Source organism: Cicer arietinum, chromosome 4, assembly GCF_000331145.2.
Source record: "Cicer arietinum cultivar CDC Frontier isolate Library 1 chromosome 4, Cicar.CDCFrontier_v2.0, whole genome shotgun sequence".
Lineage (NCBI taxonomy): Eukaryota > Viridiplantae > Streptophyta > Magnoliopsida > Fabales > Fabaceae > Cicer > Cicer arietinum.
The window spans coordinates 24,522,859-24,529,268 of NC_021163.2; positions in this window are offsets into that span (position 1 = coordinate 24,522,859).

Below are 6,410 nucleotides of genomic sequence, written 5' to 3' on the forward strand. Positions count from 1 at the left end.
AAGAGTGTTGAAGTTTTAGACTTAAATAAATCAATAAACTGTAAATGGATTTGGCAATTTCATAATCATTAATTGTGTAAATTTGATGACATTTGTAATTATGTAATTATTCTCATAATTAATTAGTCCAGTTGTAGATTAACCTTTATAGTAAGACTCATATTATTTTGTAACAACATTATTTAAAGGAGAATTCTCCAATGAAAATGACACATTTTACCAATAGGAAATTATGCTATATTTTTTTCTTGAAATCTTAGTTTCTCGTTGACGATGATCATAACTTTGTTGTTGTTTCTACATTCTCTATTTCACAGTTGACGTCTCCTAAGTTATCTTCATTTGTTTCCCTCGACATCATGTCAATGGAAGTGATTATGCCCCTGAGGAGACGCTTAAGGATGCCTATGCCAAATGGGAAGTCAAAGATGCATAAGTCATGACATGGATCTGTTGAGGCAAAAAAAACCTTTTTGATGTATGTTTTAATGACAACAAATTTTATGAAATAAAAAATTAAGTTTTATAAATGGTGGTCTACTAATGATTGCACTTGAGTTTTGTTTAAGGAACATGAATTGCATAAGTGAACAAGTAAGAAGTCATTCACTTCATTAAAGTGCACAAGTATCCACTCAATAATGAAGTAATCTCAAAAGAAATGTACCAGATATCAATTATTCAAGAGAATGATTATTACAACTTCAAGATATCATCTTCATGAAGAAGATGATCAAATACAACAATTAGTTATCACACTATGCTATAAATCAGAAGCCAGATCATTTGAAAAGGAAGCAAAAATACAAAGACAGAACAAAGAACGTTCTTGACAAAAGTCTGGAAAATAGAGAACGTTCTCCACAGTTCTGAAATTTCAAGAACAAATTATCTCATCTGTTGAAGAAGAAATTGCTCTTGAATTTCACAATCATTGCTCCTGGATTTCACAATCATGTTATCAGTATTCCACAAGGGATATACATGATTCATCTTAGCAAATAATCAATCCAAAATGCAAAGAAGAAAAGCTTGGCAAACAGCTGTCAAATATAAAAAACCAGCACTCATACAAATAGAACGGAGAACGTTCTTGACAAAAGACTAGAAAATGAATAACGTTCTCCACAACTTCATTACAACAAGAATGCTTAAGTCATCCTTTAATGAAAAGAAAGCTTCTACAATTTGCAAGTACATTTCCAATAGTCTACAAGGAATATTCACAATTGAAATAAAAACACTCCAAAAAGAACAAAGGATAAAAGGCACAACTCATGATAAAACAAACAAGATTATCCTCTATTTTCAAGAATGATCATTCTCCAGCATGTTAACATTAATCTCCAGCATGTTTACATCATTCTCCAACATGTTAAACATCAATATGCAGAAAGTTCTCATTAGTCTCCAGAATATTCAACAATCATTCTCTAGTAGATTGACATCATTCTTCAGTCTGATTTGCGTGAATCAAAACACTATCTTGAACTAAATGCATCAATAATATATCTGAGAATCAAAGGATCATTAAACACAATCAAGGTTGTCCAAGAATGAGAAGCTTCAGACCAGCCATTCCCATCACATAAGCGGAACGCAGAATGTTCAAAGACATGAACATTTTTAAAGTTTGGTCTTTGGTCAAATCTGACACATGACAGCAGATCACGTTCCAACAGCTCTTTTGGCCCTTATCAACCTTCCTAAAGCCTATAAAAGGAATACCAAACTCAAGAAAAAAGTAGAACTTCAAGTGCTAAGAAAATCCATCACTCACGTACATTCATACACTTGAAAGTATCTGATTCACACAAAAGAATCAATTATGTCCTCATTCAATTTCTTAGAGTTATTCTACTGAACTCTTTTGTCAAAAATCTAATCTCAAACACGAGTTGAGCTTACTCAGATTCTGTCAAACTCTTTAAGTCATTATCTTGTAAACGCAAAGTCTATGGTGTTGAATATAGCTTGAGTAATTTGTTGAAAATCCTTTTATGGTTAAAACATGAAGTGTAAACTCCTATCTAAAGATTAATAGGCGACCTGATTGAACTCCTTTTTGGTTGGAAAGGTTTTACTTTGTAACAGATCAAAGTTGATATGAACTAGTGGTGTAAAAACAAGATTGGTCCCTGTTTGAACGTTCAGTGGAAAATCTCACTGTTATGAGGACTGGACGTAGCCCGAGTTGAGTGAACCAGGATATATCCTTGTGTGGTATCTCTTTCCTTATCTATTTACTTTCAGTCTGTTTGATTATCAAGTTAAATAGATAAGTTAAATTGTTGATTTTAACTAACCAAGAACGTTCTTCGTTTTCTGTTTTCACAACCAAGATCAATCTTGAGTTATTTTCTTAAGTTTTCAACAAGAAATTTTAAAAAAGTTAAATCACAATTCAAACCCCCTTTCTTGTGATTCACATTGCTACTTTAGGATCATAGATTATGTTGATCCTAATATGGTTTTCAATCTCTGACCTTTCGCTACGGCAGTAAAGATGTGGGACTACTTGAAGAAAATATATAGCCAAGACAAGGTTTCTCGGCGGTTCCAGCTTGAATATGAAATCACAATTTCTAAACAGGAAAGTATTTCCATTTTTGAGTTTTATTATCTTTTTATGAATCTTTGGGCTGAACACACTAACATTTTGTCTACAAAGATTTGTCAAGTGAAGGGCAAATTATTGTGCAAAAAGTTCACGAGATTACCAAACGCGATCAATTTTTGATAAAATTGAGATCTAATTTTGAGGGACTAAGGTCGAATCTCAGGAACCGAGCTACTGCCCCATCCTTGGATACTTGTCTCAATGAGCTGCTTCATGAGGAACAACGTCTTCTCACTCAAACAACCAAGGAACAAAACAAAAGGTCGTTTCTCTTTCTATGGAATATGTGGTATAAGGCCGACCTCGTGGGTGAGACATGAGTATTTTCCAATGTTTCTGTTGCAAATGACATTGATATTTTGTTTTCAACTGTCCTAAAAAGTTATGTAATTACTGCAAAAATGATGGTCATATTATTAAAGGATGTCCAACCAGACCACCATAGAAATCTGCAATAGCCTTCATTGCATATGTTGGTCCTTCTACAGCTCCGATTCATGTGAACCAAAATCCATATTCCACCGTTACAGTCTTAACCCCTAAAATGGTTCAACAAATGATCATTTCGGCCTTTTCTGCTTTGGGTCTTTCAGGCAACATTACTTCCCCTGATGCTCCTTGGTATTTTTGACTCAGGGGCATCTAATCATATGACCAACAATGTTGTTGCCCTTACTAAAGTTACAAGTTACCCTGGTAATATCCAAATACAAACTGCTGATGGAAATAATTTGCCTATTACATAAATTGGTGATATTTTTTCACCTCTCACCAATGTTTATGTATGTCCTAGTCTTACTAGTAATCTTATTTCAGTTGGTCAATTAGTTGACAATGATTGTAGAGTTGAATTCTCAAAATATGGTTGTCTTGTGCAGAATCAACAATCAGGGAAGATCATCATGACGGGACCTAAAGTTGGACGTCTTTTTCCTTTTTATTCACTGAAGTCCCCATGTTCTTTTATGTCTTGTAATTATGCAATTGTGGATTTCCAAACATGATATAAGCGTCTTGGTCACCCAAACTCAAATGTACTTTATGACTTGATGAAATCTGCAGTTCTTGGCAATAAAAACTCCCCATTTCTTAGGGATATTCAATTTGATTGTATTTCTTGTAAACTTGGTAAAAGTAAAATTCTACCATTTCCAATTCATCAAACAAATGTAAATCAACCTTTTGATATGATTCATAGTGATTTATAGGGAATATAGTGATTTATAAGTACTTTATCACTTTTATTGATGACTATAGTCGTTTTACAGTTGTTTATTTTGTGCGCTCTAAGGCTGAAACATTTTCTACATTTAATTTTTTTTCATGTCTACGTTTAGACTCAATTTTCATCTACAATTAAAATTTTGAGTTCTGACAATGAGGGACTATACATCTTCTTAATCTCAGGAGTTCTTGTAGAAAAATGGTATAATTTCACAAAGGTCGTACCCTTTTATACCCAAACAAAATGAGAAAGCGAAAAGAAAAAACCGTCAATTCATTGATGTTGTTCGTACTCTCATGTTGGACTCCCTTGTACCCTTTCGATTATGGTGTGAAGCTCTCTCCACCGTTGTCCATCTTATTAATCGGTTGCCCTCTGAAGCCTTAGACAATGATTCTCCATTTTTAAGGCTATATGGACAACAATCATATTATAGCAATCTTCGTACCTTTGGTTGTGTCTATTATGTTCATCTTCAGCCCCAAGAACGCACCAAGCTTACTGCTCAATCTGTTAAATGTGTTTTTCTTGGTTACTCAAGTCACAAAAAATGTTTTATATGTTGTGATCCTAATCTCAATAGGATTCGGGTTTCTAGAAATGTTATTTTCAAGAGAATGCATTTTTTTTTTCTTTCTGTTAACCAAGATACTCATTCTCCTATTTTGCCTCTATTTTCTAACAATTATGCAAGAGAACCAGACAACCAACACCAAAGCTCCTTTTGGTGTACCAAAGACGTCCAAAACCTCCACGACCTCCTCCCGATCATTCTCTAGTTGTTGATCAGATACTTCAACAAGAACTAGTAGCATTAGTAGCAGTACTCGCACTCGTAATCCTCCAAAAAAGCATGATCCATCTTCACCATTATCTTGGACAACAACTTTAGCTTCCGTTTCTATCCCTTCATCATATAAATAGACTATGGAGCATAAATGTTGGCAAGATGCTACAGAAGCATAAATTCTAGCACTAGAAGAGAATCAAACTTGGGATGTTGTTCCTTGTCCCTCATCTGTTAAACCTCTTGGCAACAAACTTATGTTCACTATAAAGCTTCGTTCAAATGGATCCATAAATCGGTACAAGGCTCGGTTAGTGGTTCTTGGAAATAAGCAAGAATTTGACCTTAATTATGACGAGACGTTTGCACCCGTGGCCAAAATGACAATAGTGCACACTATTCTAGTCATTGTTGCATCTAAATCTTGGCAAATATACCAGCTAGATGTTAAGAACACCTTTCTTCATGGTGACCTCAAGAAGGAAGTTTACATCAAACTTCCTACTAGTATGTCTTCTACTTTACCTAATGATGTTTGTAAACTAAAAAGTTCTTTGTATGAGTTAAAACAAGCACCAAAAGTGTGGTTTGAGAAGTTTAGAACAACGCTTATTGGTTTTACCTTCATTCAAATCAACTATGGTCCATCTCTATTTACACAACGAACATCAAAAGGAATTGCGATACTCCTTATTTATGTGGATGACATTGTCATCAACAGTTCATATCAAGAGGCAATCCATACAATCCAACAATTGTTGCATTCCATTTTCCACATGAAAGATCTTGGGCAACTCACTTACTTCTTAGGCTTAGAAGTACAATTTCAATAAAAAAAACATCTTTGTTAGTCAACGCAAATATATTCAAGATTTAATTCATCTAGTCGGTCTTACCAACGGCGCTACTGTTGAAACTCCCACGGAAGTTAATGTCAAGTTAAGACGCGATGAACGTGAACTCCTTACCGACCCCATGTTATATCAGAAGTTGGTTGACAGTCTTATCTATCTTACCATTACAAGACTCGATATCTCTTTTGTTGTTCATACAATCAGTAGATTCATGCAAAATCCTAGACATTTGCATCTTTCAACTGTACATCAAATTATCAAATACCTATTGGGTACTCCTAGTCACGGTCTCTTATCCTCTAATGGTGCAACAATACAACTTCAAGCATACAATGATGTTGATTGGGCTGGCTGCCCATACACAAGAAAATCTACCACTTGTTGGTGCATGTTTTTAGGTGATGCCCCTATCTCTTGGAAGTGCAAGAAACAAGATTATATATCTAAATCATCTACTAAAACAGAATCTCGGTCCACATTTGCAGCATGCTAATAAATTATTTGGTTGCGTGACTTTCTTTCGAAACTTGGTTTTTCACAAACAAAACCAACTCCATTGCATGCTTATAATACAAGTGTCATACAAATTGCAGCAAATCCAGTATACCATGAAAGAACGAAGCTCATAGCATCCGATTGTCATTCAATTAAGGAAGCCTATGACCACAAAATTATTACTATATGTCATGTCAACACCTAGATTCAGTTGGTGTCCTCACCAAATCATTGACATGCCAACAACATAATTTTCTAATCAGCAAATTGATACTTATAGACTCACCAGCATCAATTTGAGGGGGATGTAAATGAAATTGGTAATTTCATAATCATTAACTGTGCAGATTTTATGATATTTGTAATTATTTAATTGTTCTCATAATTAATTAGTCCAGCTGTAGATTAGCCGTTATAGTAAGACTAATA